General features: G+C 42.5%; 63 non-coding genes and 14 pseudogenes across 63 annotated transcripts; all 77 read right to left on the reverse strand.

Moving 5' to 3' along the window:
- Positions 1 to 88: 88 nt before the first annotated feature.
- On the reverse strand, positions 89 to 207 carry LOC135046643 (5S ribosomal RNA; annotated as a pseudogene).
- Positions 208 to 314: 107 nt separating this feature from the next.
- Positions 315 to 433, reverse strand: LOC135046696 (5S ribosomal RNA; annotated as a pseudogene).
- Positions 434 to 540: 107 nt separating this feature from the next.
- On the reverse strand, positions 541 to 659 carry LOC135046502 (5S ribosomal RNA). The gene has a single exon (XR_010238815.1). It is a non-coding gene; the product is annotated as a 5S ribosomal RNA (ribosomal RNA).
- A 107-nt stretch (positions 660 to 766) lies between these two features.
- LOC135046744 (5S ribosomal RNA) lies at positions 767 to 885 on the reverse strand (annotated as a pseudogene).
- A 107-nt stretch (positions 886 to 992) lies between these two features.
- Positions 993 to 1111, reverse strand: LOC135046477 (5S ribosomal RNA). Its single transcript, XR_010238792.1, has one exon. It is a non-coding gene; the product is annotated as a 5S ribosomal RNA (ribosomal RNA).
- Positions 1112 to 1218: 107 nt separating this feature from the next.
- LOC135046749 (5S ribosomal RNA) lies at positions 1219 to 1337 on the reverse strand (annotated as a pseudogene).
- A 107-nt stretch (positions 1338 to 1444) lies between these two features.
- Positions 1445 to 1563, reverse strand: LOC135046495 (5S ribosomal RNA). The gene has a single exon (XR_010238809.1). It is a non-coding gene; the product is annotated as a 5S ribosomal RNA (ribosomal RNA).
- Positions 1564 to 1670: 107 nt separating this feature from the next.
- Positions 1671 to 1789, reverse strand: LOC135047052 (5S ribosomal RNA). Its single transcript, XR_010239125.1, has one exon. It is a non-coding gene; the product is annotated as a 5S ribosomal RNA (ribosomal RNA).
- A 107-nt stretch (positions 1790 to 1896) lies between these two features.
- Positions 1897 to 2015, reverse strand: LOC135046340 (5S ribosomal RNA). The gene has a single exon (XR_010238655.1). It is a non-coding gene; the product is annotated as a 5S ribosomal RNA (ribosomal RNA).
- Positions 2016 to 2122: 107 nt separating this feature from the next.
- Positions 2123 to 2241, reverse strand: LOC135046922 (5S ribosomal RNA). The gene has a single exon (XR_010238997.1). It is a non-coding gene; the product is annotated as a 5S ribosomal RNA (ribosomal RNA).
- Positions 2242 to 2348: 107 nt separating this feature from the next.
- LOC135046391 (5S ribosomal RNA) lies at positions 2349 to 2467 on the reverse strand. Its single transcript, XR_010238706.1, has one exon. It is a non-coding gene; the product is annotated as a 5S ribosomal RNA (ribosomal RNA).
- Positions 2468 to 2574: 107 nt separating this feature from the next.
- On the reverse strand, positions 2575 to 2693 carry LOC135046914 (5S ribosomal RNA). The gene has a single exon (XR_010238990.1). It is a non-coding gene; the product is annotated as a 5S ribosomal RNA (ribosomal RNA).
- A 107-nt stretch (positions 2694 to 2800) lies between these two features.
- Positions 2801 to 2919, reverse strand: LOC135046924 (5S ribosomal RNA). The gene has a single exon (XR_010238999.1). It is a non-coding gene; the product is annotated as a 5S ribosomal RNA (ribosomal RNA).
- Positions 2920 to 3026: 107 nt separating this feature from the next.
- On the reverse strand, positions 3027 to 3145 carry LOC135046566 (5S ribosomal RNA). The gene has a single exon (XR_010238878.1). It is a non-coding gene; the product is annotated as a 5S ribosomal RNA (ribosomal RNA).
- Positions 3146 to 3252: 107 nt separating this feature from the next.
- Positions 3253 to 3371, reverse strand: LOC135046341 (5S ribosomal RNA). Its single transcript, XR_010238656.1, has one exon. It is a non-coding gene; the product is annotated as a 5S ribosomal RNA (ribosomal RNA).
- Positions 3372 to 3478: 107 nt separating this feature from the next.
- LOC135046925 (5S ribosomal RNA) lies at positions 3479 to 3597 on the reverse strand. Its single transcript, XR_010239000.1, has one exon. It is a non-coding gene; the product is annotated as a 5S ribosomal RNA (ribosomal RNA).
- Positions 3598 to 3704: 107 nt separating this feature from the next.
- On the reverse strand, positions 3705 to 3823 carry LOC135047106 (5S ribosomal RNA). The gene has a single exon (XR_010239177.1). It is a non-coding gene; the product is annotated as a 5S ribosomal RNA (ribosomal RNA).
- A 107-nt stretch (positions 3824 to 3930) lies between these two features.
- Positions 3931 to 4049, reverse strand: LOC135046745 (5S ribosomal RNA; annotated as a pseudogene).
- A 107-nt stretch (positions 4050 to 4156) lies between these two features.
- Positions 4157 to 4275, reverse strand: LOC135046651 (5S ribosomal RNA; annotated as a pseudogene).
- Positions 4276 to 4382: 107 nt separating this feature from the next.
- On the reverse strand, positions 4383 to 4501 carry LOC135046750 (5S ribosomal RNA; annotated as a pseudogene).
- A 107-nt stretch (positions 4502 to 4608) lies between these two features.
- On the reverse strand, positions 4609 to 4727 carry LOC135047129 (5S ribosomal RNA). Its single transcript, XR_010239200.1, has one exon. It is a non-coding gene; the product is annotated as a 5S ribosomal RNA (ribosomal RNA).
- A 107-nt stretch (positions 4728 to 4834) lies between these two features.
- On the reverse strand, positions 4835 to 4953 carry LOC135047013 (5S ribosomal RNA). The gene has a single exon (XR_010239086.1). It is a non-coding gene; the product is annotated as a 5S ribosomal RNA (ribosomal RNA).
- Positions 4954 to 5060: 107 nt separating this feature from the next.
- On the reverse strand, positions 5061 to 5179 carry LOC135047201 (5S ribosomal RNA). The gene has a single exon (XR_010239268.1). It is a non-coding gene; the product is annotated as a 5S ribosomal RNA (ribosomal RNA).
- Positions 5180 to 5286: 107 nt separating this feature from the next.
- Positions 5287 to 5405, reverse strand: LOC135047300 (5S ribosomal RNA). Its single transcript, XR_010239361.1, has one exon. It is a non-coding gene; the product is annotated as a 5S ribosomal RNA (ribosomal RNA).
- Positions 5406 to 5512: 107 nt separating this feature from the next.
- Positions 5513 to 5631, reverse strand: LOC135046915 (5S ribosomal RNA). Its single transcript, XR_010238991.1, has one exon. It is a non-coding gene; the product is annotated as a 5S ribosomal RNA (ribosomal RNA).
- A 107-nt stretch (positions 5632 to 5738) lies between these two features.
- On the reverse strand, positions 5739 to 5857 carry LOC135046746 (5S ribosomal RNA; annotated as a pseudogene).
- A 107-nt stretch (positions 5858 to 5964) lies between these two features.
- LOC135046652 (5S ribosomal RNA) lies at positions 5965 to 6083 on the reverse strand (annotated as a pseudogene).
- Positions 6084 to 6190: 107 nt separating this feature from the next.
- On the reverse strand, positions 6191 to 6309 carry LOC135046751 (5S ribosomal RNA; annotated as a pseudogene).
- Positions 6310 to 6416: 107 nt separating this feature from the next.
- LOC135047131 (5S ribosomal RNA) lies at positions 6417 to 6535 on the reverse strand. Its single transcript, XR_010239201.1, has one exon. It is a non-coding gene; the product is annotated as a 5S ribosomal RNA (ribosomal RNA).
- A 107-nt stretch (positions 6536 to 6642) lies between these two features.
- On the reverse strand, positions 6643 to 6761 carry LOC135047024 (5S ribosomal RNA). The gene has a single exon (XR_010239097.1). It is a non-coding gene; the product is annotated as a 5S ribosomal RNA (ribosomal RNA).
- Positions 6762 to 6868: 107 nt separating this feature from the next.
- Positions 6869 to 6987, reverse strand: LOC135047202 (5S ribosomal RNA). Its single transcript, XR_010239269.1, has one exon. It is a non-coding gene; the product is annotated as a 5S ribosomal RNA (ribosomal RNA).
- Positions 6988 to 7094: 107 nt separating this feature from the next.
- LOC135047301 (5S ribosomal RNA) lies at positions 7095 to 7213 on the reverse strand. The gene has a single exon (XR_010239362.1). It is a non-coding gene; the product is annotated as a 5S ribosomal RNA (ribosomal RNA).
- Positions 7214 to 7320: 107 nt separating this feature from the next.
- LOC135047021 (5S ribosomal RNA) lies at positions 7321 to 7439 on the reverse strand. Its single transcript, XR_010239094.1, has one exon. It is a non-coding gene; the product is annotated as a 5S ribosomal RNA (ribosomal RNA).
- Positions 7440 to 7546: 107 nt separating this feature from the next.
- Positions 7547 to 7665, reverse strand: LOC135047279 (5S ribosomal RNA). The gene has a single exon (XR_010239341.1). It is a non-coding gene; the product is annotated as a 5S ribosomal RNA (ribosomal RNA).
- Positions 7666 to 7772: 107 nt separating this feature from the next.
- LOC135046619 (5S ribosomal RNA) lies at positions 7773 to 7891 on the reverse strand (annotated as a pseudogene).
- Positions 7892 to 7998: 107 nt separating this feature from the next.
- LOC135046842 (5S ribosomal RNA) lies at positions 7999 to 8117 on the reverse strand (annotated as a pseudogene).
- A 107-nt stretch (positions 8118 to 8224) lies between these two features.
- On the reverse strand, positions 8225 to 8343 carry LOC135047036 (5S ribosomal RNA). The gene has a single exon (XR_010239109.1). It is a non-coding gene; the product is annotated as a 5S ribosomal RNA (ribosomal RNA).
- Positions 8344 to 8450: 107 nt separating this feature from the next.
- Positions 8451 to 8569, reverse strand: LOC135046981 (5S ribosomal RNA). Its single transcript, XR_010239055.1, has one exon. It is a non-coding gene; the product is annotated as a 5S ribosomal RNA (ribosomal RNA).
- A 107-nt stretch (positions 8570 to 8676) lies between these two features.
- On the reverse strand, positions 8677 to 8795 carry LOC135046970 (5S ribosomal RNA). Its single transcript, XR_010239045.1, has one exon. It is a non-coding gene; the product is annotated as a 5S ribosomal RNA (ribosomal RNA).
- A 107-nt stretch (positions 8796 to 8902) lies between these two features.
- On the reverse strand, positions 8903 to 9021 carry LOC135046349 (5S ribosomal RNA). Its single transcript, XR_010238664.1, has one exon. It is a non-coding gene; the product is annotated as a 5S ribosomal RNA (ribosomal RNA).
- A 107-nt stretch (positions 9022 to 9128) lies between these two features.
- LOC135047047 (5S ribosomal RNA) lies at positions 9129 to 9247 on the reverse strand. The gene has a single exon (XR_010239120.1). It is a non-coding gene; the product is annotated as a 5S ribosomal RNA (ribosomal RNA).
- A 107-nt stretch (positions 9248 to 9354) lies between these two features.
- Positions 9355 to 9473, reverse strand: LOC135046982 (5S ribosomal RNA). Its single transcript, XR_010239056.1, has one exon. It is a non-coding gene; the product is annotated as a 5S ribosomal RNA (ribosomal RNA).
- A 107-nt stretch (positions 9474 to 9580) lies between these two features.
- On the reverse strand, positions 9581 to 9699 carry LOC135046971 (5S ribosomal RNA). Its single transcript, XR_010239046.1, has one exon. It is a non-coding gene; the product is annotated as a 5S ribosomal RNA (ribosomal RNA).
- A 107-nt stretch (positions 9700 to 9806) lies between these two features.
- On the reverse strand, positions 9807 to 9925 carry LOC135046917 (5S ribosomal RNA). The gene has a single exon (XR_010238993.1). It is a non-coding gene; the product is annotated as a 5S ribosomal RNA (ribosomal RNA).
- Positions 9926 to 10032: 107 nt separating this feature from the next.
- Positions 10033 to 10151, reverse strand: LOC135047252 (5S ribosomal RNA). The gene has a single exon (XR_010239315.1). It is a non-coding gene; the product is annotated as a 5S ribosomal RNA (ribosomal RNA).
- A 107-nt stretch (positions 10152 to 10258) lies between these two features.
- LOC135046903 (5S ribosomal RNA) lies at positions 10259 to 10377 on the reverse strand. Its single transcript, XR_010238980.1, has one exon. It is a non-coding gene; the product is annotated as a 5S ribosomal RNA (ribosomal RNA).
- Positions 10378 to 10484: 107 nt separating this feature from the next.
- LOC135046983 (5S ribosomal RNA) lies at positions 10485 to 10603 on the reverse strand. Its single transcript, XR_010239057.1, has one exon. It is a non-coding gene; the product is annotated as a 5S ribosomal RNA (ribosomal RNA).
- Positions 10604 to 10710: 107 nt separating this feature from the next.
- On the reverse strand, positions 10711 to 10829 carry LOC135046972 (5S ribosomal RNA). The gene has a single exon (XR_010239047.1). It is a non-coding gene; the product is annotated as a 5S ribosomal RNA (ribosomal RNA).
- A 107-nt stretch (positions 10830 to 10936) lies between these two features.
- LOC135047051 (5S ribosomal RNA) lies at positions 10937 to 11055 on the reverse strand. The gene has a single exon (XR_010239124.1). It is a non-coding gene; the product is annotated as a 5S ribosomal RNA (ribosomal RNA).
- A 107-nt stretch (positions 11056 to 11162) lies between these two features.
- On the reverse strand, positions 11163 to 11281 carry LOC135047253 (5S ribosomal RNA). The gene has a single exon (XR_010239316.1). It is a non-coding gene; the product is annotated as a 5S ribosomal RNA (ribosomal RNA).
- Positions 11282 to 11388: 107 nt separating this feature from the next.
- Positions 11389 to 11507, reverse strand: LOC135046986 (5S ribosomal RNA). The gene has a single exon (XR_010239060.1). It is a non-coding gene; the product is annotated as a 5S ribosomal RNA (ribosomal RNA).
- Positions 11508 to 11614: 107 nt separating this feature from the next.
- On the reverse strand, positions 11615 to 11733 carry LOC135047059 (5S ribosomal RNA). Its single transcript, XR_010239131.1, has one exon. It is a non-coding gene; the product is annotated as a 5S ribosomal RNA (ribosomal RNA).
- Positions 11734 to 11840: 107 nt separating this feature from the next.
- LOC135046934 (5S ribosomal RNA) lies at positions 11841 to 11959 on the reverse strand. The gene has a single exon (XR_010239009.1). It is a non-coding gene; the product is annotated as a 5S ribosomal RNA (ribosomal RNA).
- Positions 11960 to 12066: 107 nt separating this feature from the next.
- Positions 12067 to 12185, reverse strand: LOC135046373 (5S ribosomal RNA). The gene has a single exon (XR_010238688.1). It is a non-coding gene; the product is annotated as a 5S ribosomal RNA (ribosomal RNA).
- Positions 12186 to 12292: 107 nt separating this feature from the next.
- LOC135046945 (5S ribosomal RNA) lies at positions 12293 to 12411 on the reverse strand. The gene has a single exon (XR_010239020.1). It is a non-coding gene; the product is annotated as a 5S ribosomal RNA (ribosomal RNA).
- Positions 12412 to 12518: 107 nt separating this feature from the next.
- Positions 12519 to 12637, reverse strand: LOC135046374 (5S ribosomal RNA). The gene has a single exon (XR_010238689.1). It is a non-coding gene; the product is annotated as a 5S ribosomal RNA (ribosomal RNA).
- A 107-nt stretch (positions 12638 to 12744) lies between these two features.
- Positions 12745 to 12863, reverse strand: LOC135046387 (5S ribosomal RNA). The gene has a single exon (XR_010238702.1). It is a non-coding gene; the product is annotated as a 5S ribosomal RNA (ribosomal RNA).
- A 107-nt stretch (positions 12864 to 12970) lies between these two features.
- On the reverse strand, positions 12971 to 13089 carry LOC135046918 (5S ribosomal RNA). Its single transcript, XR_010238994.1, has one exon. It is a non-coding gene; the product is annotated as a 5S ribosomal RNA (ribosomal RNA).
- A 107-nt stretch (positions 13090 to 13196) lies between these two features.
- On the reverse strand, positions 13197 to 13315 carry LOC135047302 (5S ribosomal RNA). Its single transcript, XR_010239363.1, has one exon. It is a non-coding gene; the product is annotated as a 5S ribosomal RNA (ribosomal RNA).
- Positions 13316 to 13422: 107 nt separating this feature from the next.
- LOC135046364 (5S ribosomal RNA) lies at positions 13423 to 13541 on the reverse strand. The gene has a single exon (XR_010238679.1). It is a non-coding gene; the product is annotated as a 5S ribosomal RNA (ribosomal RNA).
- A 107-nt stretch (positions 13542 to 13648) lies between these two features.
- LOC135047070 (5S ribosomal RNA) lies at positions 13649 to 13767 on the reverse strand. The gene has a single exon (XR_010239142.1). It is a non-coding gene; the product is annotated as a 5S ribosomal RNA (ribosomal RNA).
- A 107-nt stretch (positions 13768 to 13874) lies between these two features.
- On the reverse strand, positions 13875 to 13993 carry LOC135047155 (5S ribosomal RNA). The gene has a single exon (XR_010239224.1). It is a non-coding gene; the product is annotated as a 5S ribosomal RNA (ribosomal RNA).
- A 107-nt stretch (positions 13994 to 14100) lies between these two features.
- LOC135046790 (5S ribosomal RNA) lies at positions 14101 to 14219 on the reverse strand (annotated as a pseudogene).
- A 107-nt stretch (positions 14220 to 14326) lies between these two features.
- LOC135046395 (5S ribosomal RNA) lies at positions 14327 to 14445 on the reverse strand. The gene has a single exon (XR_010238710.1). It is a non-coding gene; the product is annotated as a 5S ribosomal RNA (ribosomal RNA).
- Positions 14446 to 14552: 107 nt separating this feature from the next.
- LOC135046577 (5S ribosomal RNA) lies at positions 14553 to 14671 on the reverse strand. Its single transcript, XR_010238889.1, has one exon. It is a non-coding gene; the product is annotated as a 5S ribosomal RNA (ribosomal RNA).
- Positions 14672 to 14778: 107 nt separating this feature from the next.
- On the reverse strand, positions 14779 to 14897 carry LOC135046450 (5S ribosomal RNA). The gene has a single exon (XR_010238765.1). It is a non-coding gene; the product is annotated as a 5S ribosomal RNA (ribosomal RNA).
- Positions 14898 to 15004: 107 nt separating this feature from the next.
- Positions 15005 to 15123, reverse strand: LOC135047081 (5S ribosomal RNA). Its single transcript, XR_010239153.1, has one exon. It is a non-coding gene; the product is annotated as a 5S ribosomal RNA (ribosomal RNA).
- A 107-nt stretch (positions 15124 to 15230) lies between these two features.
- Positions 15231 to 15349, reverse strand: LOC135047092 (5S ribosomal RNA). Its single transcript, XR_010239164.1, has one exon. It is a non-coding gene; the product is annotated as a 5S ribosomal RNA (ribosomal RNA).
- Positions 15350 to 15456: 107 nt separating this feature from the next.
- On the reverse strand, positions 15457 to 15575 carry LOC135046533 (5S ribosomal RNA). The gene has a single exon (XR_010238845.1). It is a non-coding gene; the product is annotated as a 5S ribosomal RNA (ribosomal RNA).
- A 107-nt stretch (positions 15576 to 15682) lies between these two features.
- LOC135047288 (5S ribosomal RNA) lies at positions 15683 to 15801 on the reverse strand. Its single transcript, XR_010239350.1, has one exon. It is a non-coding gene; the product is annotated as a 5S ribosomal RNA (ribosomal RNA).
- A 107-nt stretch (positions 15802 to 15908) lies between these two features.
- LOC135047103 (5S ribosomal RNA) lies at positions 15909 to 16027 on the reverse strand. The gene has a single exon (XR_010239175.1). It is a non-coding gene; the product is annotated as a 5S ribosomal RNA (ribosomal RNA).
- Positions 16028 to 16134: 107 nt separating this feature from the next.
- On the reverse strand, positions 16135 to 16253 carry LOC135046452 (5S ribosomal RNA). The gene has a single exon (XR_010238767.1). It is a non-coding gene; the product is annotated as a 5S ribosomal RNA (ribosomal RNA).
- Positions 16254 to 16360: 107 nt separating this feature from the next.
- Positions 16361 to 16478, reverse strand: LOC135047118 (5S ribosomal RNA). Its single transcript, XR_010239189.1, has one exon. It is a non-coding gene; the product is annotated as a 5S ribosomal RNA (ribosomal RNA).
- A 107-nt stretch (positions 16479 to 16585) lies between these two features.
- Positions 16586 to 16704, reverse strand: LOC135046664 (5S ribosomal RNA; annotated as a pseudogene).
- A 107-nt stretch (positions 16705 to 16811) lies between these two features.
- Positions 16812 to 16930, reverse strand: LOC135046517 (5S ribosomal RNA). The gene has a single exon (XR_010238830.1). It is a non-coding gene; the product is annotated as a 5S ribosomal RNA (ribosomal RNA).
- Positions 16931 to 17037: 107 nt separating this feature from the next.
- Positions 17038 to 17156, reverse strand: LOC135047115 (5S ribosomal RNA). The gene has a single exon (XR_010239186.1). It is a non-coding gene; the product is annotated as a 5S ribosomal RNA (ribosomal RNA).
- Positions 17157 to 17263: 107 nt separating this feature from the next.
- LOC135046393 (5S ribosomal RNA) lies at positions 17264 to 17382 on the reverse strand. Its single transcript, XR_010238708.1, has one exon. It is a non-coding gene; the product is annotated as a 5S ribosomal RNA (ribosomal RNA).
- Positions 17383 to 20841: the final 3459 nt, after the last annotated feature.

A 20841-nucleotide genomic window follows, 5' to 3' on the forward strand; every position in this document is an offset into this window, starting at 1 on the left:
AGAACTTTTCTACTTCTAACTACTGGTTCATAAATGAAAACGTTTGAAAATGGAATGCATCAACAGACCGGTGTTGGCAGTATAAAAATATCTACAGCACCTTGTATTCCCAGGTGGTCTCCCATCCAAGTACTAACCAGGTCCAACCCTGCTTAGCTTCCAAGATCAGATGAGATTGGGCGTATCCAGTGTGCTGTGGCTGTAGATGAGCTTTGTTGTTTCTGTTAGAACTTTTCTACTTCTAACTACTGGTTCATAAATGAATACGTTTGAAAATGGAATGCATCAACAAAACGGTGTTGGCAGTATAAAAATATCTACAGCACCTTGTATTACCGGGTGGTCTCCCATCCAAGTACTAACCAGGCCCAACACTGCTTAGCTTCCAAGATCAGATGAGATTGGGCGTATCCAGTGTGGTGTTGCAGTAGATGAACTTTCTGGTTTCTGTTCGAACTTTTCTACTTCTAACTACTGGTTCATAAATGAATACATTTGAAAATTGAATGCATCAACAGAACGGTGTTGGCAGTATAAAAATATCTACAGCACCTTGTATTCCTAGGTGATCTCCCATCCAAGTACTAACCAGGCCCAACACTGCTTAGCTTCCAAGATCAGATGAGATTGGGCGTATCCAGTGTGGTGTGGCTGCAGATGAGCTTTGTGGTTTCTGTTAGAACTTTTCTACTTCTAACTACTGGTTCATAAATGAAAACGTTTGAAAATGGAATGCATCAACAGAACGGTGTTGGCAGTATAAAAATATTTACAGCACCTTGTATTCCCAGGTGGTCTCCCATCCAAGTACTAACCAGGCCCAACACTGCTTAGCTTCCAAGATTAGATGAGATTGGGCGTATCCAGTGTGCTGTGGCTGTAGATGAGCTTTGTTGTTTCTGTTAGAACTTTTCTACTTCTAACTACTGGTTCATAAATGAATACGTTTGAAAATGGAATGCATCAACAGAACGGTGTTGGCAGTATAAAAATATCTACAGCACCTTGTATTACCGGGTGGTCTCCCATCCAAGTACTAACCAGGCCCAACACTGCTTAGCTTCCAAGATCAGATGAGATTGGGCGTATCCAGTGTGGTGTGGCTGTAGATGAGCTTTGTGGTTTCTGTTAGAACTTTTCTACTTCTAACTACTGGTTCATAAATGAAAACGTTTGAAAATGGAATGCATCAACAGAACGGTGTTGGCAGTATAAAAATATCTGCAGCACCTTGTATTCCCAGGTGGTCTCCCATCCAAGTACTAACCAGGCCCAACACTGCTTAGCTTCCAAGATTAGATGAGATTGGGCGTATCCAGTGTGCTGTGGCTGTAGATGAGCTTTGTTGTTTCTGTTAGAACTTTTCTACTTCTAACTACTGGTTCATAAATGAATACGTTTGAAAATGGAATGCATTAACAGAACGGTGTTGGCAGTATAAAAATATCTACAGCACCTTGTATTCCCACGTGGTCTCGCATCCAAGTACTAACCAGGCCCAACACTGCTTAGCTTCCAAGATCAGATGAGATTGGGCGTATCCAGTGTGGTGTGGCTGTAGATGAGCTTTGTGGTTTCTGTTAGAACTTTTCTACTTCTAACTACTGGTTCATAAATGAATACATTTGAAAATGGAATGCATCAACAGAACGGTGTTGGCAGTATAAAAATATCTACAGCACCTTGTATTCCCAGGTGGTCTCCCATCCAAGTACTAACCAGGCCCAACACTGCTTAGCTTCCAAGATCAGATGAGATTGGGCGTATCCAGTGTGGCGTGGCTGTAGATGAGCTTTGTGGTTTCTGTTAGAACTTTTCTACTTCTAACTACTGGTTCATAAATGAATACGTTTGAAAATGGAATGCATCAACAGAACGGTGTTGGCAGTATAAAAATATCTACAGCACCTTGTATTCCCAGGTGGTCTCCCATCCAAGTACTAACCAGGCCCAACACTGCATAGCTTCCAAGATCAGATGAGATTGGGCGTATCCAGTGCGGTGTGGCTGTAGATGAGCTTTGTGGTTTCTGTTAGAACTTTTCTACTTCTAACTACTGGTTCATAAATGAATACGTTTGAAAATGGAATGCATCAACAGAACGGTGTTGGCAGTATAAAAATATCTACAGCACCTTGTATTCCCAGGTGGTCTCCCATCCAAGTACTAACCAGGCCCAACACTGCTTAGCTTCCAAGATCAGATGAGATTGGGCGTATCCAGTGAGGTGTGGCTGTAGATGAGCTTTGTGGTTTCTGTTAGAACTTTTCTACTTCTAACTACTGGTTCATAAATGAAAACGTTTGAAAATGGAATGCATCAACAGAACGGTGTTGGCAGTATAAAAATATTTACAGCACCTTGTATTCCCAGGTGGTCTCCCATCCAAGTACTAACCAGGCCCAACACTACTTAGCTTCCAAGATCAGATGAGATTGGGCGTATCCAGTGTGGTGTGGCTGTAGATTAGCTTTGTGGTTTCTGTTAGAACTTTTCTACTTCTAACTACTGGTTCATAAATGAACACGTTTGAAAATGGAATGCATCAACAGAACGGTGTTGGCAGTATAAAAATATCTACAGCACCTTGTATTCCCAGGTGGTCTCCCATCCAAGTACTAACCAGGCCCAACACTGCTTAGCTTCCAAGATCAGATGAGATTGGGCGTATCCAGTGCGGTGTGGCTGTAGATGAGCTTTGTGGTTTCTGTTAGAACTTTTCTACTTCTAACTACTGGTTCATAAATGAATACGTTTGAAAATGGAATGCATCAACAGAACGGTGTTGGCAGTATAAAAATATCTACAGCACCTTGTATTCCCAGGTGGTCTCCCATCCAAGTACTAACCAGGCCCAACACTGCTTAGCTTCCAAGATCAGATGAGATTGGGCGTATCCAGTGAGGTGTGGCTGTAGATGAGCTTTGTGGTTTCTGTTAGAACTTTTCTACTTCTAACTACTGGTTCATAAATGAAAACGTTTGAAAATGGAATGCATCAACAGAACGGTGTTGGCAGTATAAAAATATTTACAGCACCTTGTATTCCCAGGTGGTCTCCCATCCAAGTACTAACCAGGCCCAACACTGCTTAGCTTCCAAGATCAGATGAGATTGGGCGTATCCAGTGTGCTGTGGCTGTAGATGAGCTTTGTTGTTTCTGTTAGAACTTTTCTACTTCTAACTACTGGTTCATAAATGAATACGTTTGAAAATGGAATGCATCAACAGAACGGTGTTGGCAGTATAAAAATATCTACAGCACCTTGTATTCCCAGGTGGTCTCCCATCCAAGTACTAACCAGGCCCAACACTGCATAGCTTCCAAGATCAGATGAGATTGGGCGTATCCAGTGCGGTGTGGCTGTAGATGAGCTTTGTGGTTTCTGTTAGAACTTTTCTACTTCTAACTACTGGTTCATAAATGAATACGTTTGAAAATGGAATGCATCAACAGAACGGTGTTGGCAGTATAAAAATATCTACAGCACCTTGTATTCCCAGGTGGTCTCCCATCCAAGTACTAACCAGGCCCAACACTGCTTAGCTTCCAAGATCAGATGAGATTGGGCGTATCCAGTGAGGTGTGGCTGTAGATGAGCTTTGTGGTTTCTGTTAGAACTTTTCTACTTCTAACTACTGGTTCATAAATGAAAACGTTTGAAAATGGAATGCATCAACAGAACGGTGTTGGCAGTATAAAAATATCTACAGCACCTTGTATTCCCAGGTGGTCTCCCATCCAAGTACTAACCAGGCCCAACACTACTTAGCTTCCAAGATCAGATGAGATTGGGCGTATCCAGTGCGGTGTGGCTGTAGATGAGCTTTGTGGTTTCTGTTAGAACTTTTCTACTTCTAACTACTGGTTCATAAATGAATACGTTTGAAAATGGAATGCATCAACAGAACGGTGTTGGCAGTGTAAAAATATTTACAGCACCTTGTATTCCCAGGTGGTCTCCCATCCAAGTACTAACCAGGCCCAACACTGCTTAGCTTCCAAGATTAGATGAGATTGGGCGTATCCAGTGTGCTGTGGCTGTAGATGAGCTTTGTTGTTTCTGTTAGAACTTTTCTACTTCTAACTACTGGTTCATAAATGAATACGTTTGAAAATGGAATGCATCAACAGAACGGTGTTGGCAGTATAAAAATATCTACAGCACCTTGTATTACCGGGTGGTCTCCCATCCAAGTACTAACCAGGACCAACACTGCTTAGCTTCCAAGATCAGATGAGATTGGGCGTATCCAGTGTGGTGTGGCTGTAGATGAGCTTTGTGGTTTCTGTTAGAACTTTTCTACTTCTAACTACTGGTTCATAAATGAAATCGTTTGAAAATGGAATGCATCAACAGAACGGTGTTGGCAGTATAAAAATATCTGCAGCACCTTGTATTCCCAGGTGGTCTCCCATCCAAGTACTAACCAGGCCCAACACTGCTTAGCTTCCAAGATTAGATGAGATTGGGCGTATCCAGTGTGCTGTGGCTGTAGATGAGCTTTGTTGTTTCTGTTAGAACTTTTCTACTTCTAACTACTGGTTCATAAATGAATACATTTGAAAATGGAATGCATCAACAGAACGGTGTTGGCAGTATAAAAATATCTACAGCACCTTGTATTCCCAGGTGGTCTCCCATCCAAGTACTAACCAGGCCCAACACTGCTTAGCTTCCAAGATCAGAGGAGATTGGGCGTATCCAGTGTGGTGTGGCTGTAGATGAGCTTTGTGGTTTCTGTTAGAACTTTTCTACTTCTAACTACTGGTTCATAAATGAATACATTTGAAAATGGAATGCATCAACAGAACGGTGTTGGCAGTATAAAAATATCTACAGCACCTTGTATTCCCAGGTGGTCTCCCATCCAAGTACTAACCAGGCCCAACACTGCTTAGCTTCCAAGATCAGATGAGATTGGGCGTATCCAGTGTGGTGTGGCTGTAGATGAGCTTTGTGGTTTCTGTTTGAACTTTTCTACTTCTAACTACTGGTTCATAAATGAACACGTTTGAAAATGGAATGCATCAACAGAACGGTGTTGGCAGTATAAAAATATCTACAGCACCTTGTATTCCCAGGTGGTCTCCCATCCAAGTACAAACCAGGCCCAACACTGCTTAGCTTCCAAGATCAGATGAGATTGGGCGTATCCAGTGCGGTGTAGCTGTAGATGAGCTTTGTGGTTTCTGTTAGAACTTTTCTACTTCTAACTACTGGTTCATAAATGAATACGTTTGAAAATGGAATGCATCAACAGAACGGTGTTGGCAGTATAAAAATATCTACAGCACCTTGTATTCCCAGGTGGTCTCCCATCCAAGTATTAACCAGGCCCAACACTGCTTAGCTTCCAAGATCAGATGAGATTGGGCGTATCCAGTGAGGTGTGGCTGTAGATGAGCTTTGTGGTTTCTGTTAGAACTTTTCTACTTCTAACTACTGGTTCATAAATGAATACGTTTGAAAATGGAATGCATCAACAGAACGGTGTTGGCAGTATAAAAGTATCTACAGCACCTTGTATTCCCAGGTGGTCTCCCATCCAAGTACTAACCAGGCCCAACACTGCTTAGCTTCCAAGATCAGATGAGATTGGGCGTATCCAGTGCGGTGTGGCTGTAGATGAGCTTTGTGGTTTCTGTTAGAACTTTTCTACTTCTAACTACTGGTTCATAAATGAATACGTTTGAAAATGGAATGCATCAACAGAACGGTGTTGGCAGTGTAAAAATATTTACAGCACCTTGTATTCCCAGGTGGTCTCCCATCCAAGTACTAACCAGGCCCAACACTGCTTAGCTTCCAAGATTAGATGAGATTGGGCGTATCCAGTGTGCTGTGGCTGTAGATGAGCTTTGTTGTTTCTGTTAGAACTTTTCTACTTCTAACTACTGGTTCATAAATGAATACGTTTGAAAATGGAATGCATCAACAGAACGGTGTTGGCAGTATAAAAATATCTACAGCACCTTGTATTACCGGGTGGTCTCCCATCCAAGTACTAACCAGGACCAACACTGCTTAGCTTCCAAGATCAGATGAGATTGGGCGTATCCAGTGTGGTGTGGCTGTAGATGAGCTTTGTGGTTTCTGTTAGAACTTTTCTACTTCTAACTACTGGTTCATAAATGAAATCGTTTGAAAATGGAATGCATCAACAGAACGGTGTTGGCAGTATAAAAATATCTGCAGCACCTTGTATTCCCAGGTGGTCTCCCATCCAAGTACTAACCAGGCCCAACACTGCTTAGCTTCCAAGATTAGATGAGATTGGGCGTATCCAGTGTGCTGTGGCTGTAGATGAGCTTTGTTGTTTCTGTTAGAACTTTTCTACTTCTAACTACTGGTTCATAAATGAATACATTTGAAAATGGAATGCATCAACAGAACGGTGTTGGCAGTATAAAAATATCTACAGCACCTTGTATTCCCAGGTGGTCTCCCATCCAAGTACTAACCAGGCCCAACACTGCTTAGCTTCCAAGATCAGAGGAGATTGGGCGTATCCAGTGTGGTGTGGCTGTAGATGAGCTTTGTGGTTTCTGTTAGAACTTTTCTACTTCTAACTACTGGTTCATAAATGAATACATTTGAAAATGGAATGCATCAACAGAACGGTGTTGGCAGTATAAAAATATCTACAGCACCTTGTATTCCCAGGTGGTCTCCCATCCAAGTACTAACCAGGCCCAACACTGCTTAGCTTCCAAGATCAGATGAGATTGGGCGTATCCAGTGTGGTGTGGCTGTAGATGAGCTTTGTGGTTTCTGTTTGAACTTTTCTACTTCTAACTACTGGTTCATAAATGAACACGTTTGAAAATGGAATGCATCAACAGAACGGTGTTGGCAGTATAAAAATATCTACAGCACCTTGTATTCCCAGGTGGTCTCCCATCCAAGTACAAACCAGGCCCAACACTGCTTAGCTTCCAAGATCAGATGAGATTGGGCGTATCCAGTGCGGTGTAGCTGTAGATGAGCTTTGTGGTTTCTGTTAGAACTTTTCTACTTCTAACTACTGGTTCATAAATGAATACGTTTGAAAATGGAATGCATCAACAGAACGGTGTTGGCAGTATAAAAATATCTACAGCACCTTGTATTCCCAGGTGGTCTCCCATCCAAGTATTAACCAGGCCCAACACTGCTTAGCTTCCAAGATCAGATGAGATTGGGCGTATCCAGTGAGGTGTGGCTGTAGATGAGCTTTGTGGTTTCTGTTAGAACTTTTCTACTTCTAACTACTGGTTCATAAATGAATACGTTTGAAAATGGAATGCATCAACAGAACGGTGTTGGCAGTATAAAAGTATCTACAGCACCTTGTATTCCCAGGTGGTCTCCCATCCAAGTACTAACCAGGCCCAACACTGCTTAGCTTCCAAGATCAGATGAGATTGGGCGTATCCAGTGTGGTGTTGCTGTAGATGAACATTCTGGTTTCTGTTAGAACTTTTCTACTTCTAATTACTGGTTCATAAATGAATAGATTTGAAAATTGAATGCATCAACAGAACGGTGTTGGCAGTATAAAAATATCTACAGCACCTTGTATTCCTAGGTGGTCTCCCATCCAAGTACTAACCAGGCCCAACACTGCTTAGCTTCCAAGATCAGATGAGATTGGGCGTACCCAGTGTGGTGTGGCTGTAGATGAGCTTTGTGGTTTCTGTTAGAACTTTTCTACTTCTAACTACTGGTTCATAAATGAAAACGTTTGAAAATGGAATGCATCAACAGACCGGTGTTGGCAGTATAAAAATATCTACAGCACCTTGTATTCCCAGGTGGTCTCCCATCCAAGTACTAACCAGACCCAACACTGCTTAACTTCCAAGATCAGATGAGATTGGGCGTATCCAGTGTACTGTGGCTGTAGATGAGCTTTGCGGTTTCTGTTAGAACTTTTCTACTTCTAACTACTGGTTCATAAATGAAAACGTTTGAAAATGGAATGCATCAACAGAACGGTGTTGGCAGTATAAAAATATCTACAGCACCTTGTATCACTGGGTGGTCTCCCATCCAAGTACTAACCAGGCCCATCACTGCTTAGCTTCCAAGATCAGATGAGATTGGGCGTATCCAGTGTGGTGTTGCTATAAATGAACTTTCTGGTTTCTGTTAGAACTTTTCTACTTCTAACTACTGGTTCATAAATGAATACGTTTTAAAATGGAATGCATCAACAGAACAGTGTTGGTAGTATAAAAATATCTACAGCACCTTGTATTCCCAGGTGGTCTCCCATCCAAGTACTAACCAGGCCCAACACTGCTTAGCTTCCAAGATCAGATGAGATTGGGCGTATCCAGTGTGGTGTGGCTGTAGATGCGCTTTGTGGTTTTTGTTAGAACTTTTCTACTTCTAACTACTGGTTCATAAATTAATACGTTTGAAAATGGAATGCATCAACAGAACGGTGTTGGCAGTATAAAAATATCTACAGCACCTTGTATTCCCAGGTGGTCTCCCATCCAAGTACTAACCAGGCCCAACACTGCTTAGCTTCCAAGATCAGATGAGATTGGGCGTATCCAGTGTGGTGTGGCTGCAGATGAGCTTTGTGGTTTCTGTTAGAACTTTTCTACTTCTAACTACTGGTTCATAAATGAATACGTTTGAAAATGGAATGCATCAACAGAACGGTGTTGGCAGTATAAAAATATCTACAGCACCTTGTATTCCCAGGTGGTCTCCCATCCAAGTACTAACCAAGCCCAACACTGCTTAGCTTCCAAGATCAGATGAGATTGGGCGTATCCAGTGTGGTGTGGCTGTAGATGAGCTTTGTGGTTTATGTTAGAACTTTTCTACTTCTAACTACTGGTTCATAAATGAATACGTTTGAAAATGGAATGCATCAACAGAACGGTGTTGGCAGTATAAAAATATCTACAGCACCTTGTATTCCCAGGTGGTCTCCCATCCAAGTACTAACCAGGCCCAACACTGCTTAGCTTCCAAGATCAGATGAGATTGGGCGTATCCAGTGTGGTGTTGCTATAAATGAACTTTCTGGTTTCTGTTAGAACTTTTCTACTTCTAACTACTGGTTCATAAATGAATACGTTTTAAAATGGAATGCATCAACAGAACAGTGTTGGTAGTATAAAAATATCTACAGCACCTTGTATTCCCAGGTGGTCTCCCATCCAAGTACTAACCAGGCCCAACACTGCTTAGCTTCCAAGATCAGATGAGATTGGGCGTATCCAGTGTGGTGTGGCTGTAGATGAGCTTTGTGGTTTTTGTTAGAACTTTTCTACTTCTAACTACTGGTTCATAAATTAATACGTTTGAAGATGGAATGCATCAACAGAACGGTGTTGGCAGTATAAAAATATCTACAGCACCTTGTATTCCCAGGTGGTCTCCCATCCAAGTACTAACCAGGCCCAACACTGCTTAGCTTCCAAGATCAGATGAGATTGGGCGTATCCAGTGTGGTGTGGCTGCAGATGAGCTTTGTGGTTTCTGTTAGAACTTTTCTACTTCTAACTACTGGTTCATAAATGAATACGTTTGAAAATGGAATGCATCAACAGAACGGTGTTGGCAGTATAAAAATATCTACAGCACCTTGTATTCCCAGGTGGTCTCCCATCCAAGTACTAACCAAGCCCAACACTGCTTAGCTTCCAAGATCAGATGAGATTGGGCGTATCCAGTGTGGTGTGGCTGTAGATGAGCTTTGTGGTTTATGTTAGAACTTTTCTACTTCTAACTACTGGTTCATAAATGAATACGTTTGAAAATGGAATGCATCAACAGAACGGTGTTGGCAGTATAAAAATATCTACAGCACCTTGTATTCCCAGGTGGTCTCCCATCCAAGTACTAACCAGGCCCAACACTGCTTAGCTTCCAAGATCAGATGAGATTGGGCGTATCCAGTGCGGTGTGGCTGTAGATGAGCTTTGTGGTTTCTGTTAGAACTTTTCTACTTCTAACTACTGGTTCATAAATGAATACGTTTGAAAATGGAATGCATCAACAGAACGGTGTTGGCAGTATAAAAATATCTACAGCACCTTGTATTCCCAGGTGGTCTCCCATCCAAGTACTAACCAGGCCCAACACTGCTTAGCTTCCAAGATCAGATGAGATTGGGCGTATCCAGTATGGTGTTGCTGTAGATGAACTTTCTGGTTTCTGTTAGAACTTTTCTACTTCTAACTACTGGTTCATAAATGAATACGTTTGAAAATGGAATGCATCAACAGAACGGTGTTGGCAGTATAAAAATATCTACAGCACCATGTATTCCCAGGTGGTCTCCCATCCAAGTACTAACCAGGCCCAACACTGCTTAGCTTCCAAGATCAGATGAGATTGGGCGTATCCAGTGTGGTGTGGCTGTAGATGAGCTTTGTGGTTTTTGTTAGAACTTTTCTACTTCTAACTACTGGTTCATAAATTAATACGTTTGAAGATGGAATGCATCAACAGAACGGTGTTGGCAGTATAAAAATATCTACAGCACCTTGTATTCCCAGGTGGTCTCCCATCCAAGTACTAACCAGGCCCAACACTGCTTAGCTTCCAAGATCAGATGAGATTGGGCGTATCCAGTGTGGTGTGGCTGCAGATGAGCTTTGTGGTTTCTGTAAGAACTTTTCTACTTCTAACTACTGGTTCATAAATGAATACGTTTGAAAATGGAATGCATCAACAGAACGGTGTTGGCAGTATAAAAATATCTACAGCACCTTGTATTCCCAGGTGGTCTCCCATCCAAGTACTAACCAAGCCCAACACTGCTTAGCTTCCAAGATCAGATGAGATTGGGCGTATCCAGTGTGGTGTGGCTGTAGATGAGCTTTGTGGTTTATGTTAGAACTTTTCTACTTCTAACTACTGGTTCATAAATGAATACGTTTGAAAATGGAATGCATCAACAGAACGGTGTTGGCAGTATAAAAATATCTACAGCGCCTTGTATTCCCAGGTGGTCTCCCATCCAAGTACTAACCAGGCCCAACACTGCTTAGCTTCCAAGATCAGATGAGATTGGGCGTATCCAGTGCGGTGTGGCTGTAGATGAGCTTTGTGGTTTCTGTTAGAACTTTTCTACTTCTAACTACTGGTTCATAAATGAATACGTTTGAAAATGGAATGCATCAACAGAACGGTGTTGGCAGTATAAAAATATCTACAGCACCTTGTATTCCCAGGTGGTCTCCCATCCAAGTACTAACCAGGCCCAACACTGCTTAGCTTCCAAGATCAGATGAGATTGGGCGTATCCAGTATGGTGTTGCTGTAGATGAACTTTCTGGTTTCTGTTAGAACTTTTCTACTTCTAACTACTGGTTCATAAATGAATACGTTTGAAAATGGAATGCATCAACAGAACGGTGTTGGCAGTATAAAAATATCTACAGCACCATGTATTCCCAGGTGGTCTCCCATCCAAGTACTAACCAGGCCCAACACTGCTTAGCTTCCAAGTTCAGATGAGATTGGGCGTATCCAGTGTGGTGTGGCTGTAGAGGAGCTTTGTGGTTTCTGTTAGAACTTTTCTACTTCTAACTACTGGTTCATAAATGAATACATTTGAAAATGGAATGCATCAACAGAACGGTGTTGGCAGTATAAAAATATCTACAGCACCTTGTATTCCCAGGTGGTCTCCCATCCAAGTACTAACCAGGCCCAACACTGCTTAGCTTCCAAGATCAGATGAGATTGGGCGTATCCAGTGTGGTGTGGCTGTAGATGAGCTTTGTGGTTTCTGTTAGAACTTTTCTACTTCTAACTACTGGTTCATAAATGAATACGTTTGAAAATGGAATGCATCAACAGAACGGTGTTGGCAGTATAAAAATATCTACAGCACCTTGTATTCCCAGGTGGTCTCCCATCCAAGTACTAACCAGGCCCAACACTGCTTAGCTTCCAAGATCAGATGAGATTGGGCGTATTCAGTGTGGTGTGGCTGTAGATGAGCTTAGTGGTTTCTGTTAGAACTTTTCTACTTCTAACTACTGGTTCATAAATGAATACGTTTTAAAATGGAATGCATCAACAGAACGGTGTTGGCAGTATAAAAATAGCTACAGCACCTTGTATTCCCAGGTGGTCTCCCATCCAAGTACTAACCAGGCCCAACACTGCTTAGCTTCCAAGATCAGATGAGATTGGGCGTATCCAGTGTGGGGTGGCTGTAGATGAGCTTTGTGGTTTCTGTTAGAACTTTTCTACTTCTAACTACTGGTTCATAAATGAATACGTTTGAAAATGGAATGCATCAACAGAACGGTGTTGGCAGTATAAAAATATCTACAGCACCTTGTATTCCCAGGTGGTCTCCCATCCAAGTACTAACCAGGCCCAACACTGCTTAGCTTCCAAGATCAGATGAGATTGGGCGTATTCAGTGTGGTGTGGCTGTAGATGAGCTTAGTGGTTTCTGTTAGAACTTTTCTACTTCTAACTACTGGTTCATAAATGAATACGTTTTAAAATGGAATGCATCAACAGAACGGTGTTGGCAGTATAAAAATAGCTACAGCACCTTGTATTCCCAGGTGGTCTCCCATCCAAGTACTAACCAGGCCCAACACTGCTTAGCTTCCAAGATCAGATGAGATTGGGCGTATCCAGTGTGGGGTGGCTGTAGATGAGCTTTGTGGTTTCTGTTTGAACTTTTCTACTTCTAACTACTGGTTCATAAATGAATACGTTTGAAAATGGAATGCATCAACAGAACGGTGTTGGCAGTATAAAAATAGCTACAGCACCTTGTATTCCCAGGTGGTCTCCCATCCAAATACTAACCAGGCCCAACACTGCTTAGCTTCCAAGATCAGATGAGATTGGGCGTATCCAGTGCGGTGTGGCTGTAGATGAGCTTTGTTGTTTCTGTTAGAACTTTTCTACTTCTAACTACTGGTTCATAAATGAATACGTTTGAAAATGGAATGCATCAACAGAACGGTGTTGGCAGTATAAAAATATCTACAGCACCTTGTATTCCCAGGTGGTCTCCCATCCAAGTACTAACCAGGCCCAACACTGCTTAGCTTCCAAGATCAGATGAGATTGGGCGTATCCAGTGCGGTGTGGCTGTAGATGAGCTTTGTGGTTTCTGTTAGAACTTTTCTACTTCTAACTACTGGTTCATAAATGAATACGTTTGAAAATGGAATGCATCAACAGAACGGTGTTGGCAGTATAAAAATATCTACAGCACCTTGTATTCCCAGGTGGTCTCCCATCCAAGTACTAACCAGGCCCAACACTACTTAGCTTCCAAGATCAGATGAGATTGGGCGTATCCAGTGTGGTGTTGCTGTAGATGAACTTTCTGGTTTCTGTTAGAACTTTTCTACTTCTAACTACTGGTTCATAAATGAATACGTTTTAAAATGGAATGCATCAACAGAACGGTGTTGGCAGTATAAAAATATCTACAGCACCATGTATTCCCAGGTGGTCTCCCATCCAAGTACTAACCAGGCCCAACACTGCTTAGCTTCCAAGATCAGATGAGATTGGACATATCCAGTGTGGTGTGGCTGTAGATGAGCTTTGTGGTTTCTGTTAGAACTTTTCTACTTCTAACTACTGGTTCATAAATGAATACGTTTGAAAATGGAATGCATCAACAGAACGGTGTTGGCAGTATAAAAATATCTACAGCACCTTGTATTCCCAGGTGGTCTCCCATCCAAGTACTAACCAGGCCCAACACTGCTTAGCTTCCAAGATCAGATGAGATTGGGCGTATCCAGTGTGGTGTGGCTGTAGATGAGCTTGGTGGTTTCTGTTAGAACTTTTCTACTTCTAACTACTGGTTCATAAATTAATACGTTTGAAAATGGAATGCATCAACAGAACGGTGTTGGCAGTATAAAAATATCTACAGCACCTTGTATTCCCAGGTGGTCTCCCACCCAAATACTAACCAGGCCCAACACTGCTTAGCTTCCAAGATCAGATGAGATTGGGCGTATCCAGTGTGGTGTGGCTGTAGATGAGCATAGTGGTTTCTGTTAGAACTTTTCTACTTCTAACTACTGGTTCATAAACGAATACATTTTAAAATGGAATGCATCAACAGAACGGTGTTGGCAGTATAAAAATAGCTACAGCACCTTGTATTCCCAGGTGGTCTCCCATCCAAGTTCTAACCAGGCCCAACAATGCTTAGCTTCCAAGATCAGATGAGATTGGGCGTATCCTGTGTGGTGTGGCTGTAGATGAGCTTTGTGGTTTCTGTTAGAACTTTTCTACTTCTAACTACTGGTTCATAAATGAATACGTTTGAAAATGGAATGCATCAACAGAACGGTGTTGGCAGTATAAAAATATCTACAGCACCTTGTATTCCCAGGTGGTCTCCCATCCAAGTACTAACCAGGCCGAACACTGCTTAGCTTCCAAGATCAGATGAGATTGGGCGTATCCAGTGTGGTGTGGCTGTAGATGAGCTCTGTGGTTTCTGTTAGAACTTTTCTACTTCTAACTACTGGTTCATAAATGAAAACGTTTGAAAATGGAATGCATCAACAGAACGGTGTTGGCAGTATAAAAATATCTACAGCACCTTGTATTCCCAGGTGGTCTCCCATCCAAGTACTAACCAGGCACAACACTGCTTAGCTTCCAAGATCAGATGAGATTGGGCGTATCCAGTGTGGTGTTACTGTAGATGAACTTTCTGGTTTCTGTTAGAACTTTTCTACTTCTAACTACTGGTTCATAAATGAATACGTTTTAAAATGGAATGCATCAACAGAACGGTGTTGGCAGTATAAAAATATCTACAGCACCTTGTATTCCCAGGTGGTCTCCCATCCAAGTACTAACCAGGCCCAACACTGCTTAGTTTCCAAGATCAGATGAGATTGGGCGTATCCAGTATGGTGTGGCTGTAGATGAGCTTTGTGGTTTCTGTTAGAACTTTTCTACTTCTAACTACTGGTTCATAAATGAATACGTTTGAAAATGGAATGCATCAACAGAACGGTGTTGGCAGTATAAAAATATCTACAGCACCTTGTATTCCCAGGTGGTCTCCCATCCAAGTACTAACCAGGCCCAACACTGCTTAGCTTCCAAGATCAGATGAGATTGGGCGTATCCAGTGTGGTGTGGCTGTAGATGAGCTTTGTGGTTTCTGTTAGAACTTTTCTACTTCTAACTACTGGTTCATAAATGAATACGATTGAAAATGGAATGCATCAACAGAACGGTGTTGGCAGTATAAAAATATCTACAGCACCTTGTATTCCCAGGTGGTCTCCCATCCAAGTACTAACCAGGCCCAACACTGCTTAGCTTCCAAGATCAGATGAGATTGGGCGTATCCAGTGTGGTGTGGCTGTAGATGAGCTTAGTGGTTTCTGTTAGAACTTTTCTACTTCTAACTACTGGTTCATAAATGAATACGTTTTAAAATGGAATGCATCAACAGAACGGTGTTGGCAGTATAAAAATAGCTACAGCACCTTGTATTCCCAGGTGGTCTCCCATCCAAGTACTAACCAGGCCCAACACTGCTTAGCTTGCAAGATCAGATGAGATTGGGCGTATCCAGTGTGGTGTGGCTGTAGATGAGCTTTGTGGTTTCTGTTTGAACTTTTCTACTTCTAACTACTGGTTCATAAATGAATACGTTTGAAAATGGAATGCATCAACAGAACGGTGTTGGCAGTATAAAAATATCTACAGCACATTGTATTCCCAGGTGGTCTCCCATCCAAGTACTAACCAGGCCCAACACTGCTTAGCTTCCAAGATCAGATGAGATTGGGCGTATCCAGTGTGGTGTGGCTGTAGATGAGCTTTGTGGTTTCTGTTAGAACTTTTCTACTTCTAACTACTGGTTCATAAATGAATACGTTTGAAAATGGAATGCATCAACAGAACGGTGTTGGCAGTATAAAAATATCTACAGCACCTTGTATTCCCAGGTGGTCTCCCATCCAAGTACTAACCAGGCCCAACACTGCTTAGCTTCCAAGATCAGATGAGATTGGGCGTATCCAGTGTGGTGTGGCTGTAGATGAGCTTTGTGGTTTCTGTTTGAACTTTTCTACTTCTAACTACTGGTTCATAAATGAATACGTTTGAAAATGGAATGCATCAACAGAACGGTGTTGGTAGTATAAAAATATCTACATCACCTTGTATTCCCAGGTGGTCTCCCATCCAAGTACTAACCAGGCCCAACACTGCTTAGCTTCCAAGATCAGATGAGATTGGGCGTATCCAGTGTGGTGTTGCTGTAGATGAACTTTCTGGTTTCTGTTAGAACTTTTCTACTTCTAACTACTGGTTCATAAATGAATACGTTTGAAAATGGAATGCATCAACAGAACGGAGTTGGCAGTATAAAAATATCTACAGCACCTGTATTCCCAGATGGTCTCCCATCCAAGTACTAACCAGGCACAACACTGCTTAGCTTCCAAGATCAGATGAGATTGGGTGTATCCAGTGTGGTGTGGCTGTAGATGAGCTTTGTGGTTTCTGTTTGAATTTTTCTACTTCTAACTACTGGTTCATAAATGAATACATTTGAAAATTGAATGCATCAACAGAACGGTGTTGGCAGTATAAAAATATCTACAGCACCTTGTATTACCAGGTGGTCTCCCATCCAAGTACTAACCAGGCCCAACACTGCTTAGCTTCCAAGATCAGATGAGATTGGGCGTATCCAGTGTGTTGTGGCTGTAGATGAGCTTTGTGGTTTCTGTTAGAACTTTTCTACTTCTAACTACTGGTTCATAAATGAATACGTTTGAAAATGGAATGCATTAACAGAACGGTGTTGGCAGTATAAAAATATCTACAGCACCTTGTATTCCCAGGTGGTCTCCCATCCAAATACTAACCAGGCCCAACACTGCTTAGCTTCCAAGATCAGATGAGATTGGGCGTATCCAGTGTGGTGTGCCTGTAGATGAGCTTTGTGGTTTCTGTTAGAACTTTTCTACTTCTAACTACTGGTTCATAAATGAATACGTTTGAAAATGGAATGCATCAACAGAACGGTGTTGGCAGTATAAAAATATCTACAGCACCTTGTATTCCCAGGTGGTCTCCCATCCAAGTACTAACCAGGCCCAACACTGCTTAGCTTCCAAGATCAGATGAGATTGGGCGTATCCAGTGTGGTGTGGCTGTAGATGAGCTTTGTGGTTTCTGTTAGAACTTTTCTACTTCTAACTACTGGTTCATAAATGAATACATTTGAAAATGGAATGCATCAACAGAACGGTGTTGGCAGTATAAAAATATCTACAGCACCTTGTATTCCTAGGTGGTCTCCCATCCAAGTACTAACCAGGACCAACACTGCTTAGCTTCCAAGATCAGATGAGATTGGGCGTATCCAGTGTGGTGTGGCTGTAGATGAGCTTTGGGGTTTCTGTTAGAACTTTTCTACTTCTAACTACTGGTTCATATATGAAAACGTTTGAAAATGGAATACATCAACAGAACGGTGTTGGCAGTAGAGATGAGCGGGTTCGGTTCCTCGGAATCCGAACCCGCCCGAACTTCATGTTTTTTTTCACGGGTCCGAGCGACTCGGATCTTCCCGCCTTGCTCGGTTAACCCGAGCGCGCCCGAACGTCATCATGACGCTGTCGGATTCTCGCGAGGCTCGGATTCTATCGCGAGACTCGGATTCTATATAAGGAGCCGCGCGTCGCCGCCATTTTCACTCGTGCATTGAGATTGATAGGGAGAGGACGTGTCTGGCGTCCTCTCCATTAGAATAGAGATAGATTAGATAGAGAGAGAGAGATTGTGCAGAGTCGCAGACAGAGTTAGTTTACCACAGTCAGTGACCAGTGCAGTTGCTAGTTAACTTTTATTTAATATAATATATCCGTTCACTTCTCTCTGCTATATCCGTTCTCTGCCTGAAAAAAAAAACGATACACAGCACAGTCAGTCACACAGTGTGACTCAGTCTGTGTGCACTCAGCTCAGCCCAGTGTGCTGCACAGTCATCAATGTATAAATTAAAAGCTTATAATTAATTGTGGGGGAGACTGGGGAGCACTGCAGGTTGTTAGCAGGAGCCAGGAGTACAATTATATTAATTAACAGTGCACACTTTTGCTGCAGGAGTGGTGACCAGTGCCTGACCACCAGTATAGTATTGTTGTATACTACTAATATCTCTTTAAATATCAACCAGTCTATATTAGCAGCAGACACAGTACAGTGCGGTAGTTCACGGCTGTGGCTACCTCTGTGTCGGCACACGGCAGGCAGTCCGTCCGACCAGAATTGTATTATTTATTATTATATACCTACCACCTAACCGTGGTTTTTTTTTCATTCTTTATACCGTCATAGTGTCATCCTAATTGTTACGAGTATACTACTATCTCTTTATCAACCAGTGTACAGTGCGGTAGTTCACGGCTGTGGCTACCTCTGTGTCGGCACACGGCAGGCAGTCCGTCCGACCAGAATTGTATTATTTATTATTATATACCTACCACCTAACCGTGGTTTTTTTTTCATTCTTTATACCGTCATAGTGTCATCCTAATTGTTACGAGTATACTACTATCTCTTTATCAACCAGTGTACAGTGCGGTAGTTCACGGCTGTGGCTACCTCTGTGTCGGCACACGGCAGGCAGTCCGTCCGACCAGAATTGTATTATTTATTATTATATACCTACCACCTAACCGTGGTTTTTTTTTTCATTCTTTATACCGTCATAGTGTCATCCTAATTGTTACGAGTATACTACTATCTCTTTATCAACCAGTGTACAGTGCGGTAGTTCACGGCTGTGGCTACCTCTGTGTCGGCACACAGCAGGCAGTCCGTCCGACCAGAATTGTATTATTTATTATTATATACCTACCACCTAACCGTGGTTTTTTTTTCATTCTTTATACCGTCATAGTGTCATCCTAATTGTTACGAGTATACTACTATCTCTTTATCAACCAGTGTACAGTGCGGTAGTTCACGGCTGTGGCTACCTCTGTGTCGGCAGTCGGCAGGCAGTCCGTCCATCCATAATTGTATTATTATTATAATATATACCACCTAACCGTGGTTTTTTTTTCATTCTTTATACCGTCGTCATAGTGTCATACTAGTTGTTACGAGTATACTACTATCTCTTTATCAACCAGTGTACAGTGCGGTAGTTCACGGCTGTGGCTACCTCTGTGTCGGCAGTCGGCAGGCAGTCCGTCCATCCATAATTGTATTATTATTATAATATATACCACCTAACCGTGGTTTTTTTTTCATTCTTTATACCGTCGTCATAGTGTCATACTAGTTGTTACGAGTATACTACTATCTCTTTATCAACCAGTGTACAGTGCGGTAGTTCACGGCTGTGGCTACCTCTGTGTCGGCAGTCGGCAGGCAGTCCGTCCATCCATAATTGTATTATTATTATAATATATACCACCTAACCGTGGTTTTTTTTCCATTCTTTATACCGTCGTCATAGTGTCATACTAGTTGTTACGAGTATACTACTATCTCTTTATCAACCAGTGTACAGTGCGGTAGTTCACGGCTGTGGCTACCTCTGTGTCGGCAGTCGGCAGGCAGTCCGTCCATCCATAATTGTATTATTATTATAATATATACCACCTAACCGTGGTTTTTTTATACCACCTAACCGTGGCAGTCCGTCCATAATTGTATACTAGTATCCAATCCATCCATCTCCATTGTTTACCTGAGGTGACTTTTAGTTCTGCCTATAAAATATGGAGAACAAAAAAGTTGAGGTTCCAAAATTAGGGAAAGATCAAGATCCACTTCCACCTCGTGCTGAAGCTGCTGCCACTAGTCATGGCCGAGACGATGAAATGCCAGCAACGTCGTCTGCCAAGGCCGATGCCCAATGTCATAGTACAGAGCATGTCAAATCCAAAACACCAAATATCAGAAAAAAAAGGACTCCAAAACCTAAAATAAAATTGTCGGAGGAGAAGCGTAAACTTGCCAATATGCCATTTACCACACGGAGTGGCAAGGAACGGCTGAGGCCCTGGCCTATGTTCATGGCTAGTGGTTCAGCTTCACATGAGGATGGAAGCACTCAGCCTCTCGCTAGAAAACTGAAAAGACTCAAGCTGGCAAAAGCACCGCAAAGAACTGTGCGTTCTTTGAAATCCCAAATCCACAAGGAGAGTCCAATTGTGTCGTTTGCGATGCCTGACCTTCCCAACACTGGACGTGAAGAGCATGCGCCTTCCACTATTTGCATGCCCCCTGCAAGTGCTGGAAGGAGCACCCGCAGTCCAGTTCCTGATAGTCAGATTGAAGATGTCAGTGTTGAAGTACACCAGGATGAGGAGGATATGGGTGTTGCTGGCGCTGGGGAGGAAATTGACCAGGAGGATTCTGATGGTGAGGTGGTTTGTTTAAGTCAGGCACCCGGGGAGACACCTGTTGTCCGTGGGAGGAATATGGCCGTTGACATGCCAGGTGAAAATACCAAAAAAATCAGCTCTTCGGTGTGGAGGTATTTCACCAGAAATGCGGACAACAGGTGTCAAGCCGTGTGTTCCCTTTGTCAAGCTGTAATAAGTAGGGGTAAGGACGTTAACCACCTCGGAACATCCTCCCTTATACGTCACCTGCAGCGCATTCATAATAAGTCAGTGACAAGTTCAAAAACTTTGGGTGACAGCGGAAGCAGTCCACTGACCAGTAAATCCCTTCCTCTTGTAACCAAGCTCACGCAAACCACCCCACCAACTCCCTCAGTGTCAATTTCCTCCTTCCCCAGGAATGCCAATAGTCCTGCAGGCCATGTCACTGGCAAGTCTGACGAGTCCTCTCCTGCCTGGGATTCCTCCGATGCATCCTTG

Source organism: Pseudophryne corroboree, unplaced genomic scaffold, assembly GCF_028390025.1.
Source record: "Pseudophryne corroboree isolate aPseCor3 unplaced genomic scaffold, aPseCor3.hap2 scaffold_925, whole genome shotgun sequence".
In the NCBI taxonomy this organism is placed as follows: Eukaryota; Metazoa; Chordata; class Amphibia; order Anura; family Myobatrachidae; genus Pseudophryne; species Pseudophryne corroboree.